Below are 19,318 nucleotides of genomic sequence, written 5' to 3'. Positions count from 1 at the left end.
AAATCACGGGGTTACATGATTGGCTATGTATAAATCACGGGGTTACATGATTGGCTATGTACAAATCACGGGGATACATGATTGGCTATTTACAAATCACGGGGTTACATGATTGGCTATGTACAAATCACGGGTTACATGATTGGCTATTTACAAATCACAGGGTTGCATGATTGGCTATTTACAAATCACGGGGTTGCATGATTGGCTTTTTACAAATCACGGGGTTACATGATTGACTATGTACAAATCACGGGGTTACATGATTGGCTATTTATAAATCACGGGATTACATGATTAGCTATGTACAAATCACGGGGTTACATGATTGGCTATTTAAAAATCACGGGGATACATGATTGGCTATTTACAAATCATGGGATTACATGATTGGCTATTTCCAAATCACGGGGTTACATGATTGGCTATGTACAAATCCCGGGGTTCCATAATTGGCTATTTACAAATCACGAGGTTACATGATTGGCTATGTACAAATCACGGCGTTACATGATTGGCTATTTACAAATCACGGGGTTACATGATTGGCTATGTACAAATCATGGGGTTACATGATTGGGTATGTTCAAATCACGGGGTTACATGATTGGCGATTTAAAAATCACGGGGTTACATGATTGGCTATTTAAAAATTACGGGGTTACATGATTGGCTATTTAAAAATCTCGGAGTTACATGATTGGCTATGTACAAATCACGGGGTTACATGATTGGCTATTTATAAATCACGGGGTTACATGATTGGCTGTTTACAAATCACGGGGTTACATGATTGGCTATTTACAAATCACGGGGTTACATGATTGGCTATTTACAAATCACGGGGTTACATGATTGGCTATTTACAAATCATTAGGTTACATGATTGGCTATTTACAAATCACGGGGTTACATGATTGGCTATTTACAAATCACGGGGTTACATGATTGGCTATTTACAAATCACGTTGTTACATGATTGGCTATGTGCAAATCACGGGGTTACATGATTGGCTATGTACAAATCACGGGGTTACATGATTAGGTATGTTCAAATCACGGGGTTACATGATTGGCTATTTAAAAATCACGGGGTTACATGATTGGCTATTTACAAATCACGGGGTTGCATGATTGGCAATTTACAAATCACGGGGTTGCATGATTGGCTTTTTACAAATCACGGGGTTACATGATTGTCTATGTACAAATCACGGGTTACATGATTTGCTATATATAAATCACGGGATTACATGATTGGCTATGTACAAATCACGGGGTTACATGATTGGCTATTTACAAATCACGGGGTTACATGATTGGCTATTTACAAATCACGGGGTTACATGATTGGCTATTTATAAATCACGGGGTTACATGATTGGCTATGTACAACTCAAGGGGTTACATGATTGGCTATTTATAAATTATGGGGTTACATGATTGGCTATGTATAAATCACGGGGTTACATGATTGGCTATGTACAAATCATGGAGTTACATGATTGGCTATTTACAAATCATGGGGTTACATGATTGGTTATTTACCAATCACGGGGTTACATGATTGGCTATGTACAAATCACGGGGTTACATGATTGGCTATTTACAAATCACGAGGTTACATGATTGGCTATGTACAAATCACGGGGTTACATGATTGTCTACGTACAAATCACGGGGTTACATGATTGGCTATGTACAAATCACGGGGTTACATGATTGGGTATGGTCAAATCACGGGGTTACATGATTGGCTATTTAAAAATCACGGGGTTACATGATTGGCTATGTACAAATCACGGGGTTACATGATTGGCTATTTATAAATCACGGGGTTGCATGATTGGCTATTTACAAATCACGGGGTTACATGATTGGCTATTTACAAATCACGGGGTTACATGATTGGCTATGTACAAATCACGGGGTTACATGATTGGGTATGGTCAAATCACGGGGTTACATGATTGGCTATTTAAAAATCACGGAGTTACATGATTGGCTATTTACCAATCACGGGGTTACATGATTGGCTATTTCCCAATCACGGGGTTACATGATTGGCTATTTACAAATCACGGGCTTACATGATTAGCTATGTACAAATCACGGGGTTACATGATTGGCTATGTACAAATCACGGGGTTACGTGATTGGGTATGTTCAAATCACGGGGTTACATGATTGGCTATGTACAAATCACGGGGTTACATAATTGGCTATTTAAAAATCACGGGGATACATGATTGTCTATTTAAAATTCACGGGGTTACATGATTGGCTATGTAAAAATAACGGGGTTACATGATTGGCTATTTACAAATCACGGGGTTGCATGATTGGCTATTTACAAATCACGGGGTTACATGATTGGCTATTTACAAATCACGGGGTTACATGATTGGCTATTTACAAATCACGGGGTTACATGATTGGCTATTTACAAATCACGGGGTTACATGATTGGCTATTTATAAATTACGGGATTACATGATTGGCTATGTACAAATCACGGGGTTACATGATTGGCTATTTACAAATCACGGGGATACATGATTGGCTATTTACAAATCACAGAGTTACATGATTGGCTATTTACAAATCACGGGGTTACATGATTGGCTATTTATAAATCACGGGGTTACATGATTGGCTATTTACAAATCACGGGGTTACATGATTGGCTATTTATAAATCACGGGGTTACATGATTGGCTATGTATAAATCACGGGGTTACATGATTGGCTATGTACAAATCACGGGGATACATGATTGGCTATTTACAAATCACGGGGTTACATGATTGGCTATGTACAAATCACGGGTTACATGATTGGCTATTTACAAATCACAGGGTTGCATGATTGGCTATTTACAAATCACGGGGTTGCATGATTGGCTTTTTACAAATCACGGGGTTACATGATTGACTATGTACAAATCACGGGGTTACATGATTGGCTATTTATAAATCACGGGATTACATGATTGGCTATGTACAAATCACGGGGTTACATGATTGGCTATTTAAAAATCACGGGGATACATGATTGGCTATTTACAAATCATGGGATTACATGATTGGCTATTTCCAAATCACGGGGTTACATGATTGGCTATGTACAAATCCCGGGGTTCCATAATTGGCTATTTACAAATCACGAGGTTACATGATTGGCTATGTACAAATCACGGCGTTACATGATTGGCTATTTACAAATCACGGGGTTACATGATTGGCTATGTACAAATCACGGGGTTACATGATTGGGTATGTTCAAATCACGGGGTTACATGATTGGCGATTTAAAAATCACGGGGTTACATGATTGGCTATTTAAAAATTACGGGGTTACATGATTGGCTATTTAAAAATCTCGGAGTTACATGATTGGCTATGTACAAATCACGGGGTTACATGATTGGCTATTTATAAATCACGGGGTTACATGATTGGCTGTTTACAAATCACGGGGTTACATGATTGGCTATTTACAAATCACGGGGTTACATGATTGGCTATTTACAAATCACGGGGTTACATGATTGGCTATTTACAAATCATTAGGTTACATGATTGGCTATTTACAAATCACGGGGTTACATGATTGGCTATTTACAAATCACGGGGTTACATGATTGGCTATTTACAAATCACGTTGTTACATGATTGGCTATGTGCAAATCACGGGGTTACATGATTGGCTATGTACAAATCACGGGGTTACATGATTAGGTATGTTCAAATCACGGGGTTACATGATTGGCTATTTAAAAATCATGGGGTTACATGATTGGCTATTTCCAAATCACGGGGTTACATGATTGGCTATGTACAAATCACTGCGTTACATGATTGGCTATTTACAAATCACGGGGTTACATGATTGGCTATGTACAAATCGCGGGGTTACATGATTGGCTATGTACAAATCACGGGGTTACATGATTGGGTATGTTCAAATCGCGGGGTTACATGATTGGCTATGTACAAATCACGGGGTTACATGATTGGCTATGTAAAAATCACGGGGTTACATGATTGTCTTTTTAAAATTCACGGGGTTACATAATTGGCTATTTACAAATCACGGGGTTGCATGATTGGCTATGTACAAATCACGGGGTTACATGATTGGCTATTTACAAATCACGGGGTTACATGATTGGCTATGTACAAATCACTGGGTTACATGATTGACTATTTACAAATCACGGGGTTACATGATTGGCTATTTAAAAATCACGGGGTTACATGATTGGCTATTTACAAATCACGGGGTTTACATGATTGGCTATTTACAAATCACGGGGTTACATGATTGGCTATTTACAAATCACGGGGTTACATGATTGGCTATTTACAAATCACGGGGTTACATGATTGGCTATTTAAAAATCACGGAATTACATGATTGGCTATTTACAAATCACGGGGTTGCATGATTGGCTATTTACAAATCACGGGGTTGCATGATTGGCTTTTTACAAATCACGGGGTTACATGATTGACTATGTACAAATAACGGGTCACATGATTGGCTATTTATAAATCACGGGATTACATGATTGGCTATGTACAAATCACGGGGTTACATGATTGGCTATTTACAAATCACGGGGATACATGATTGGCTATTTACAAATCACGGGGTTACATGATTGGCTATTTACAAATCACGGGGTTACATGATTGGCTATTTATAAATCACGGGGTTACATGATTGGCTATGTACAACTCACGGGGTTACATGACTGGCTATTTATAAATTATGGGGTTACATGATTGGCTATGTATAAATCACGGGGTTACATGATTGGCTATGTACAAATCACGGGGTTACATGATTGGCTATTTACAAATCACGGGGTTACATGATTGGCTATGTACAAATCACGGGTTACATGATTGGCTATTTACAAATCACGGGGTTACATGATTGGCTATGTACAAATCACGGAGTTACATGATTGGCTATTTACAAATCATGGGGTTACATGATTGGCTATTTACCAATCACGGGGTTACATGATTGGCTATATACGAATCACGGGGTTACATGATTGGCAATGTACAAATCACGGGGTTTCATGATTGGCTATTCACAAATCACGGGGTTACATGATTGGCTATGTACAAATCACATGGTTACATGATTGACTATTTACAAATCACGGGGTTACATGATTGGCTATTTACAAATCACGGGGTTACATGATTGGCTATGTACAAATCACTGGGTTACATGATTGACTATTTACAAATTACGGGGTTACATGATTGGCTATTTACAAATCACGGGGTTACATGATTGGGTATTTACAAATCACGGGGTTTACATGATTGGCTATTTACAAATCACGGGGTTACATGATTGGCTATTTACAAATCACGGGGTTACATGATTGGCTACTTAAAAATCACGTGGTTACATGATTGGCTATTTACAAATCACGGGGTTGCATGATTGGCTATTTACAAATCACGGGGTTGCATGATTGGCTTTTTACAAATCACGGGGTTACATGATTGGCTATTTACAAATCACGGGGTTACATGATTGGCTATTTACAAATCACGGGGTTACATGATTGGCTATTTACAAATCATTAGGTTACATGATTGGCTATTTACAAATCACGGGGTTACATGATTGGCTATTTACAAATCACGGGGTTACATGATTGGCTATTTACAAATCACGGGGTTACATGATTGGCTATTTACAAATCACGTTGTTACATGATTGGCTATGTGCAAATCACGGGGTTACATGATTGGCTATGTACAAATCACGGGGTTACATGATTAGGTATGTTCAAATCACGGGGTTACATGATTGGCTATTTAAAAATCATGGGGTTACATGATTGGCTATTTCCAAATCACGGGGTTACATGATTGGCTATGTACAAATCACTGCGTTACATGATTGGCTATTTACAAATCACGGGGTTACATGATTGGCTATGTACAAATCGCGGGGTTACATGATTGGCTATGTACAAATCACGGGGTTACATGATTGGGTATGTTCAAATCGCGGGGTTACATGATTGGCTATGTACAAATCACGGGGTTACATGATTGGCTATGTAAAAATCACGGGGTTACATGATTGTCTTTTTAAAATTCACGGGGTTACATAATTGGCTATTTACAAATCACGGGGTTGCATGATTGGCTATGTACAAATCACGGGGTTACATGATTGGCTATTTACAAATCACGGGGTTACATGATTGGCTATGTACAAATCACTGGGTTACATGATTGACTATTTACAAATCACGGGGTTACATGATTGGCTATTTACAAATCACGGGGTTACATGATTGGCTATTTACAAATCACGGGGTTTACATGATTGGCTATTTACAAATCACGGGGTTACATGATTGGCTATTTACAAATCACGGGGTTACATGATTGGCTATTTACAAATCACGGGGTTACATGATTGGCTATTTAAAAATCACGGAATTACATGATTGGCTATTTACAAATCACGGGGTTGCATGATTGGCTATTTACAAATCACGGGGTTGCATGATTGGCTTTTTACAAATCACGGGGTTACATGATTGACTATGTACAAATCACGGGTCACATGATTGGCTATTTATAAATCACGGGATTACATGATTGGCTATGTACAAATCACGGGGTTACATGATTGGCTATTTACAAATCACGGGGATACATGATTGGCTATTTACAAATCACGGGGTTACATGATTGGCTATTTACAAATCACGGGGTTACATGATTGGCTATTTATAAATCACGGGGTTACATGATTGGCTATGTACAACTCACGGGGTTACATGACTGGCTATTTATAAATTATGGGGTTACATGATTGGCTATGTATAAATCACGGGGTTACATGATTGGCTATGTACAAATCACGGGGTTACATGATTGGCTATTTACAAATCACGGGGTTACATGATTGGCTATGTACAAATCACGGGTTACATGATTGGCTATTTACAAATCACGGGGTTACATGATTGGCTATGTACAAATCACGGAGTTACATGATTGGCTATTTACAAATCATGGGGTTACATGATTGGCTATTTACCAATCACGGGGTTACATGATTGGCTATATACGAATCACGGGGTTACATGATTGGCAATGTACAAATCACGGGGTTTCATGATTGGCTATTCACAAATCACGGGGTTACATGATTGGCTATGTACAAATCACATGGTTACATGATTGACTATTTACAAATCACGGGGTTACATGATTGGCTATTTACAAATCACGGGGTTACATGATTGGCTATGTACAAATCACTGGGTTACATGATTGACTATTTACAAATTACGGGGTTACATGATTGGCTATTTACAAATCACGGGGTTACATGATTGGGTATTTACAAATCACGGGGTTTACATGATTGGCTATTTACAAATCACGGGGTTACATGATTGGCTATTTACAAATCACGGGGTTACATGATTGGCTACTTAAAAATCACGTGGTTACATGATTGGCTATTTACAAATCACGGGGTTGCATGATTGGCTATTTACAAATCACGGGGTTGCATGATTGGCTTTTTACAAATCACGGGGTTACATGATTGGCTATTTACAAATCACGGGGTTACATGATTGGCTATTTACAAATCACGGGGTTACATGATTGGCTATTTACAAATCATTAGGTTACATGATTGGCTATTTACAAATCACGGGGTTACATGATTGGCTATTTACAAATCACGGGGTTACATGATTGGCTATGTAAAAATCACGGGGTTACATGATTGTCTTTTTAAAATTCACGGGGTTACATGATTGGCTATTTACAAATCACGGGGTTGCATGATTGGCTATGTACAAATCACGGGGTTACATGATTGGCTATTTACAAATCACGGGGTTACATGATTGGCTATGTACAAATCACTGGGTTACATGATTGACTATTTACAAATCACACGGTTACATGATTGGCTATTTACAAATCACGGGGTTACATGATTGGCTATTTACAAATCACGGGGTTTACATGATTGGCTATTTACAAATCACGGGGTTACATGATTGGCTATTTATAAATCACGGGGTTACATGATTGGCTATTTACAAATCACGGGGTTACATGATTGGCTATTTAAAAATAACTGGGTTACATGATTGGCTATTTACAAATCACGGGGTTGCATGATTGGCTATTTACAAATCACGGGGTTGCATGATTGGCTTTTTACAAATCACGGGGTTACATGATTGACTATGTACAAATCACGGGGTTACATGATTGGCTATTTATAAATCACGGCATTACATGATTGGCTATGTACAAATCACGGGGTTACATGATTGGCTATTTACAAATCACGGGGATACATGATTGGCTACTTACAAATCATGGGGTTACATGATTGCATATTTACAAATCACGGGGTTACATGATTGGCTATTTATAAATCACGGGGTTACATGATTGGCTATGTACAACTCACGGGGTTACATGATTGGCTATTTATAAATCACGGGGTTACATGATTGGCTATGTATAAATCACGGGGTTACATAATTGGCTATGTACAAATCACGGGGATACATGATTGGCTATTTACAAATCACGGGGTTACATGATTGGCTATGTACAAATCACGGGTTACATGATTGGCTATTTACAAATCACGGGGTTACATGATTGGCTATATACGAATCACGGGGTGACATGATTGGCAATGTACAAATCACGGGGTTACATGATTGACTATTTACAAATTACGGGGTTACATGATTGGCTATTTACAAATCACGGGGTTACATGATTGGCTATGTACAAATCACTGGGTTACATGATTGACTATTTACAAATTACGGGGTTATATGATTGGCTATTTACAAATCACGGGGTTACATGATTGGCTATTTACAAATCACGGGGTTTACATGATAGGCTATTTAAAATCACGGGGTTACATGATTGGCTATTTACAAATCACGGGGATACATGATTGGCTATTTAAAAATCACGGGGTTACATGATTGGCTATTTACAAATCACGGGGTTGCATGATTGGCTATTTACAAATCACGGGGTTGCATGATTGGCTTTTTACAAATCACGGGGTTACATGATTGACTATGTACAAATCACGGGGTTACATGATTGGCTATTTATAAATCACGGGATTACATGATTGGCTATGTACAAATCACGGGGTTACATGATTGGCTATTTACAAATCACAGGGATACATGATTGGCTATTTACAAATCACGGGGTTACATGATTGGCTATTTACAAATCACGGGGTTGCATGATTGGCTATTTACAAATCACGGGGTTGCATGATTGGCTATTTATAAATCACGGGGTTACATGATTGGCTATGTATAAATCACGGGGTTACATGATTGGCTATGTACAAATCACGGGGATACATGATTGGCTATTTACAAATCACTGGGTTACATGATTGGCTATGTACAAATCACGGGTTACATGATTGGCTATTTACAAATCACGGGATTGCATGATTGGCTATTTACAAATCACGGGGTTGCATGATTGGCTTTTTACAAATCACGGAGTTACATGATTGACTATGTACAAATCACGGGGTTACATGATTGGCTATTTATAAATCACGGGATTACATGATTGGCTATGTACAAATCACGGGGTTACATGATTGGCTATTTACAAATCACGGGGATACATGATTGGCTATTTACAAATCATGGGATTACATGATTGGCTATTTCTAAATCACGGGGTTACATGATTGGCTATGTACAAATCCCGGGGTTCCATAATTGGCTATTTACAAATCACGAGGTTACATGATTGGCTATGTACAAATCACGGCGTTACATGATTGGCTATTTACAAATCACGGGGTTACATGATTGGCTATTTACAAATCATGGGGTTACATGATTGGCTATGTACAAATCAAGGGGTTACATGATTGGGTATGTTCAAATCACGGGGTTACATGATTGGCGATTTAAAAATCACGGGTTTACATGATTGGCTATTTAAAAATCTCGGAGTTACATGATCGGCTATGTACAAATCACGGGGTTACATGATTGGCTATTAATAAATCACGGGGTTACATGATTGGCTGTTTACAAATCACGGGGTTACATGATTGGCTATTTACAAATCACGGGGTTACATGATTGGCTATTTACAAATCACGGGGTTACATGATTGGCTATTTACAAATCATTAGGTTACATGATTGGCTATTTACAAATCACGGGGTTACATGATTGGCTATTTACAAATCATGGGGTTACATGATTGGCTATTTACAAATCACGTTGTTACATGATTGGCTATGTGCAAATCACGGGGTTACATGATTGGCTATGTACAAATCACGGGGTTACATGATTAGGTATGTTCAAATCACGGGGTTACATGATTGGCTATTTAAAAATCATGGGGTTACATGATTGGCTATTTCCAAATCACGGGGTTACATGATTGGCTATGTACAAATCACTGCGTTACATGATTGGCTATTTACAAATCACGGGGTTACATGATTGGCTATGTACAAATCGCGGGGTTACATGATTGGCTATGTACAAATCACGGGGTTACATGATTGGGTATGTTCAAATCACGGGGTTACATGATTGGCTCTGTACAAATCACGGGGTTACATGATTGGCTATGTAAAAATCACGGGGTTACATGATTGTCTTTTTAAAACTCACGGGGTTACATAATTGGCTATTTACAAATCACGGGGTTGCATGATTGGCTATGTACAAATCACGGGGTTACATGATTGGCTATTTACAAATCACGGGGTTACATGATTGGCTATGTACAAATCACTGGGTTACATGATTGACTATTTACAAATCACGGGGTTACATGATTGGCTATTAACAAATCACGGGGTTACATGATTGGCTATTTACAAATCACGGGGTTTACATGATTGGCTATTTACAAATCACGGGGTTACATGATTGGCTATTTACAAATCACGGGGTTACATGATTGGCTATTTACAAATCACGGGGTTACATGATTGGCTATTTAAAAATCACGGGGTTACATGATTGGCTATTTACAAATCACGGGGTTGCATGATTGGCAATTTACAAATCACGGGGTTGCATGATTGGCTTTTTACAAATCACGGGGTTACATGATTGTCTATGTACAAATCACGGGTTACATGATGTGCTATTTATAAATCACGGGATTACATGATTGGCTATGTACAAATCACGGGGTTACATGATTGGCTATTTACAAATCACGGGGTTACATGATTGGCTATTTACAAATCACGGGGTTACATGATTGGCTATTTATAAATCACGGGGTTACATGATTGGCTATGTACAACTCACGGGGTTACATGATTGGCTATTTATAAATTATGGGGTTACATGATTGGCTATGTATAAATCACGGGGTTACATGATTGGCTATGTACAAATCACGGAGTTACATGATTGGCTATTTACAAATCATGGGGTTACATGATTGGCTATTTACCAATCACGGGGTTACATGATTGGCTATGTACAAATCACGGGGTTACATGATTGGCTATTTACAAATCACGAGGTTACATGATTGGCTATGTACAAATCACGGGGTTACATGATTGTCTACGTACAAATCACGGGGTTACATGATTGGCTATGTACAAATCACGGGGTTACATGATTGGGTATGGTCAAATCACGGGGTTACATGATTGGCTATTTAAAAATCACGGGGTTACATGATTGGCTATGTACAAATCACGGGGTTACATGATTGGCTATTTATAAATCACGGGGTTACATGTTTGGCTGTTTACAAATCACGGGGATACATGATTGGCTATTCATAAATCACGGGATTACATGATTGGCTATTTACAAATCACGGGGTTGCATGATTGGCTATTTACAAATCACGGGGTTACATGATTGGCTGTTTACAAATCACGGGGTTACATGATTGGCTATTTACAAATCACGGGGTTACATGATTGGCTATGTACAAATCACGGGGTTACATGATTGGGTATGGTCAAATCACGGGGTTACATGATTGGCTATTTAAAAATCACGGAGTTACATGATTGGCTATTTACAAATCATGGGGTTACATGATTGGCTATTTACCAATCACGGGGTTACATGATTGGCTATTTACAAATCACGGGCTTACATGATTAGCTATGTACAAATCACGGGGTTACATGATTGGCTATGTACAAATCACGGGGTTACGTGATTGGGTATGTTCAAATCACGGGGTTACATGATTGGCTATGTACAAATCACGGGGTTACATAATTGGCTATTTAAAAATCATGGGGATACATGATTGTCTATTTAAAATTCACGGGGTTACATGATTGGCTATGTAAAAATAACGGGGTTACATGATTGGCTATTTACAAATCACGGGGTTGCATGATTGGCTATTTACAAATCACGGGGTTACATGATTGGCTATTTACAAATCACGGGGTTACATGATTGGCTATTTACAAATCACGGGGTTACATGATTGGCTATTTACAAATCACGGGGTTACATGATTGGCTATTTATAAATTACGGGATTACATGATTGGCTATGTACAAATCACGGAGTTACATGATTGGCTATTTACAAATCATGGGGTTACATGATTGGCTATTTACCAATCACGGGGTTACATGATTAGCTATGTACAAATCACGGAGTTACATGATTGGCTATTTACAAATCATGGGGTTACATGATTGGCTATTTACCAATCACGGGGTTACATGATTGGCTATGTACAAATCACGGGGTTACATGACTGGCTATTTACAAATCACGAGGTTACATGATTGGCTATGTACAAATCACGGGGTTACATGATTGTCTACGTACAAATCACGGGGTTACATGATTGGCTATGTACAAATCACGGGGTTACATGATTGGGTATGGTCAAATCACGGGGTTACATGATTGGCTATTTAAAAATCACGGGGTTACATGATTGGCTATGTACAAATCGCGGGGTTACATGATTGGCTATGTACAAATCACGGGGTTACATGATTGGGTATGTTCAAATCACGGGGTTACATGATTGGCTCTGTACAAATCACGGGGTTACATGATTGGCTATGTAAAAATCACGGGGTTACATGATTGTCTTTTTAAAACTCACGGGGTTACATAATTGGCTATTTACAAATCACGGGGTTGCATGATTGGCTATGTACAAATCACGGGGTTACATGATTGGCTATTTACAAATCACGGGGTTACATGATTGGCTATGTACAAATCACTGGGTTACATGATTGACTATTTACAAATCACGGGGTTACATGATTGGCTATTAACAAATCACGGGGTTACATGATTGGCTATTTACAAATCACGGGGTTTACATGATTGGCTATTTACAAATCACGGGGTTACATGATTGGCTATTTACAAATCACGGGGTTACATGATTGGCTATTTACAAATCACGGGGTTACATGATTGGCTATTTAAAAATCACGGGGTTACATGATTGGCTATTTACAAATCACGGGGTTGCATGATTGGCAATTTACAAATCACGGGGTTGCATGATTGGCTTTTTACAAATCACGGGGTTACATGATTGTCTATGTACAAATCACGGGTTACATGATGTGCTATTTATAAATCACGGGATTACATGATTGGCTATGTACAAATCACGGGGTTACATGATTGGCTATTTACAAATCACGGGGTTACATGATTGGCTATTTACAAATCACGGGGTTACATGATTGGCTATTTATAAATCACGGGGTTACATGATTGGCTATGTACAACTCACGGGGTTACATGATTGGCTATTTATAAATTATGGGGTTACATGATTGGCTATGTATAAATCACGGGGTTACATGATTGGCTATGTACAAATCACGGAGTTACATGATTGGCTATTTACAAATCATGGGGTTACATGATTGGCTATTTACCAATCACGGGGTTACATGATTGGCTATGTACAAATCACGGGGTTACATGATTGGCTATTTACAAATCACGAGGTTACATGATTGGCTATGTACAAATCACGGGGTTACATGATTGTCTACGTACAAATCACGGGGTTACATGATTGGCTATGTACAAATCACGGGGTTACATGATTGGGTATGGTCAAATCACGGGGTTACATGATTGGCTATTTAAAAATCACGGGGTTACATGATTGGCTATGTACAAATCACGGGGTTACATGATTGGCTATTTATAAATCACGGGGTTACATGTTTGGCTGTTTACAAATCACGGGGATACATGATTGGCTATTCATAAATCACGGGATTACATGATTGGCTATTTACAAATCACGGGGTTGCATGATTGGCTATTTACAAATCACGGGGTTACATGATTGGCTGTTTACAAATCACGGGGTTACATGATTGGCTATTTACAAATCACGGGGTTACATGATTGGCTATGTACAAATCACGGGGTTACATGATTGGGTATGGTCAAATCACGGGGTTACATGATTGGCTATTTAAAAATCACGGAGTTACATGATTGGCTATTTACAAATCATGGGGTTACATGATTGGCTATTTACCAATCACGGGGTTACATGATTGGCTATTTACAAATCACGGGCTTACATGATTAGCTATGTACAAATCACGGGGTTACATGATTGGCTATGTACAAATCACGGGGTTACGTGATTGGGTATGTTCAAATCACGGGGTTACATGATTGGCTATGTACAAATCACGGGGTTACATAATTGGCTATTTAAAAATCATGGGGATACATGATTGTCTATTTAAAATTCACGGGGTTACATGATTGGCTATGTAAAAATAACGGGGTTACATGATTGGCTATTTACAAATCACGGGGTTGCATGATTGGCTATTTACAAATCACGGGGTTACATGATTGGCTATTTACAAATCACGGGGTTACATGATTGGCTATTTACAAATCACGGGGTTACATGATTGGCTATTTACAAATCACGGGGTTACATGATTGGCTATTTATAAATTACGGGATTACATGATTGGCTATGTACAAATCACGGAGTTACATGATTGGCTATTTACAAATCATGGGGTTACATGATTGGCTATTTACCAATCACGGGGTTACATGATTAGCTATGTACAAATCACGGAGTTACATGATTGGCTATTTACAAATCATGGGGTTACATGATTGGCTATTTACCAATCACGGGGTTACATGATTGGCTATGTACAAATCACGGGGTTACATGACTGGCTATTTACAAATCACGAGGTTACATGATTGGCTATGTACAAATCACGGGGTTACATGATTGTCTACGTACAAATCACGGGGTTACATGATTGGCTATGTACAAATCACGGGGTTACATGATTGGGTATGGTCAAATCACGGGGTTACATGATTGGCTATTTAAAAATCACGGGGTTACATGATTGGCTATGTACAAATCACGGGGTGACATGATTGGCTATTTATAAATCACGGGGTTACATGTTTGGCTATTTACAAATCACGGGGTTACATGATTGGCTATTCATAAATCACGGGATTACATGATTGGCTATTTACAAATCACGGGGTTGCATGATTGGCTATTTACAAATCACGGGGTTACATGATTGGCTGTTTACAAATCACGGGGTTACATGATTGGCTATTTACAAATCACGGGGTTACATGATTGGCTATGTACAAATCACGGGGTTACATGATTGGGTATGGTCAAATCACGGGGTTACATGATTGGCTATTTAAAAATCACGGAGTTACATGATTGGCTATTTACAAATCATGGGGTTACATGATTGGCTATTTACCAATCACGGGGTTACATGATTGACTATATACAAATCACGGGCTTACATGATTAGCTATGTACAAATCACGGGGTTACATGATTGGCTATGTACAAATCACGGGGTTACGTGATTGGGTATGTTCAAATCACGGGGTTACATGATTGGCTATGTACAAATCACGGGGTTACATAATTGGCTATTTAAAAATCACGGGGATACATGATTGTCTATTTAAAATTCACGGGGTTACATGATTGGCTATGTAAAAATAACGGGGTTACATGATTGGCTATTTACAAATCACGGGGTTGCATGATTGGCTATTTACAAATCACGGGGTTACATGATTGGCTATTTACAAATCACGGGGTTACATGATTGGCTATTTACAAATCACGGGGTTACATGATTGGCTATTTACAAATCACGGGGTTACATGATTGGCTATTTATAAATTACGGGATTACATGATTGGCTATGTACAAATCACGGGGTTACATGATTGGCTATTTACAAATCACGGGGATACATGATTGGCTATTTACAAATCACGGAGTTACATGATTGGCTATTTACAAATCACGGGGTTACATGATTGGCTATTTATAAATCACGGGGTTACATGATTGGCTATTTACAAATCACGGGGTTACATGATTGGCTATTTATAAATCACGGGGTTACATGATTGGCTATGTATAAATCACGGGGTTACATGATTGGCTATGTACAAATCACGGGGATACATGATTGGCTATTCAAAAATCACGGGGTTACATGATTGGCTATGTACAAATAACGGGTTACATGATTGGCTATTTACAAATCACGGGGTTGCATGATTGGCTATTTACAAATCACGGGGTTGCATGATTGGCTTTTTACAAATCACGGGGTTACATGATTGACTATGTACAAATCACGGGGTTACATGATTGGCTATTTATAAATCACGGGATTACATGATTGGCTATGTTCAAATCACGGGGTTACATGATTGGCTATTTACAAATCACGGGGATACATGATTGGCTATTTACAAATCATGGGATTACATGATTGGCTATTTCCAAATCACGGGGTTACATGATTGGCTATGTACAAATCCCGGGGTTCCATAATTGGCTATTTAGAAATCACGAGGTTACATGATTGGCTATGTACAAATCACGGCGTTACATGATTGGCTATTTACAAATCACGGGGTTACATGATTGGCTATGTACAAATTACGGGGTTACATGATTGGGTATGTTCAAATCACGGGGTTACATGATTGGCGATTTAAAAATCACGGGGTTACATGATTGGCTATTTAAAAATTACGGGGTTACATGATTGGCTATTTAAAAATCTCGGAGTTACATGATTGGCTATGTACAAATCACGGGGTTACTTAATTGGCTATTTATAAATCACGGGGTTACATGATTGGCTGTTTACAAATCACGGGGTTACATGATTGGCTATTTACAAATCACTGGGTTACATGATTGGCTATTTACAAATCACGGGGTTACATGATTGGCTATTTACAAATCATTAGGTTACATGATTGGCTATTTACAAATCACGGGGTTACATGATTGGCTATTTACAAATCACGGGGTTACATGATTGGCTATTTACAAATCACGTTGTTACATGATTGGCTATGTGCAAATCACGGGGTTACATGATTGGCTATGTACAAATCACGGGGTTACATGATTAGGTATGTTCAAATCACGGGGTTACATGATTGGCTATTTAAAAATCATGGGGTTACATGATTGGCTATTTCCTAATCACGGGGTTACATGATTGGCTATGTACAAATCACTGCGTTACATGATTGGCTATTTACAAATCACGGGGTTACATGATTGGCTATGTACAAATCGCGGGGTTACATGATTGGCTATGTACAAATCACGGGGTTACATGATTGGGTATGTTCAAATCACGGGGTTACATGATTGGCTATGTACAAATCACGGGGTTACATGATTGTCTTTTTAAAATTCACGGGGTTACATAATTGGCTATTTACAAATCACGGGGTTGCATGATTGGCTATGTACAAATCACGGGGTTACATGATTGGCTATTTACAAATCACGGGGTTACATGATTGGCTATGTACAAATCACTGGGTTACATGATTGACTATTTACAAATCACGGGGTTACATGATTGGCTATTTACAAATCACGGGGTTACATGATTGGCTATTTACAAATCACGGGGTTTACATGATTGGCTATTTACAAATCACGGGGTTACATGATTGGCTATTTACAAATCACGGGGTTACATGATTGGCTATTTACAAATCACGGGGTTACATGATTGGCTATTTAAAAATCACGGGGTTACATGATTGGCTATTTACAAATCACGGGGTTGCATGATTGGCTATTTACAAATCACGGGGTTGCATGATTGGCTTTTTACAAATCACGGGGTTACATGATTGACTATGTACAAATCACGGGTTACATGATTGGCTATTTATAAATCACGGGATTACATGATTGGCTATGTACAAATCACGGGGTTACATGATTGGCTATTTACAAATCACGGGGATACATGATTGGCTATTTACAAATCACGGGGTTACATGATTGGCTATTTACAAATCACGGGGTTACATGATTGGCTATTTATAAATCACGGGGTTACATGATTGGCTATGTACAACTCACGGGGTTACATGATTGGCTATTTATAAATTATGGGGTTACATGATTGGCTATGTATAAATCACGGGGTTACATGATTGGCTATGTACAAATCACGGGGTTACATGATTGGCTATTTACAAATCACGGGGTTACATGATTGGCTATGTACAAATCACGGGTTACATGATTGGCTATTTTCAAATCACGGGGTTACATGATTGGCTATGTACAAATCACGGAGTTACATGATTGGCTATTTACAAATCATGGGGTTACATGATTGGCTATTTACCAATCACGGGGTTACATGATTGGCTATATACGAATCACGGGGTTACATGATTGGCAATGTACAAATCACGGGGTTTCATGATTGGCTATTCACAAATCACGGGGTTACATGATTGGCTATGTACAAATCACAGGGTTACATGATTGACTATTTACAAATCACGGATTACATGATTGGCTATTTACAAATCACGGGGTTACATGATTGGCTATGTACAAATCACTGGGTTACATGATTGACTATTTACAAATTACGGGGTTACATGATTGGCTATTTACAAATCACGGGGTTACATGATTGGATATTTACAAATCATGGGGTTTACATGATTGGCTATTTACAAATCACGGGGTTACATGATTGGCTATTTACAAATCACGGGGTTACATGATTGGCTACTTAAAAATCACGTGGTTACATGATTGGCTATTTACAAATCACGGGGTTGCATGATTGGCTATTTACAAATCACGGGGTTGCATGATTGGCTTTTTACAAATCACGGGGTTACATGATTGGCTATTTACAAATCACGGGG

This window comes from Leptodactylus fuscus, chromosome 10 (assembly GCF_031893055.1).
Source record: "Leptodactylus fuscus isolate aLepFus1 chromosome 10, aLepFus1.hap2, whole genome shotgun sequence".
NCBI classification, from domain to species: domain Eukaryota; kingdom Metazoa; phylum Chordata; class Amphibia; order Anura; family Leptodactylidae; genus Leptodactylus; species Leptodactylus fuscus.
The sequence above is the reverse complement of the archived record's forward strand: the minus strand, read 5'-3'. Positions refer to the sequence as shown.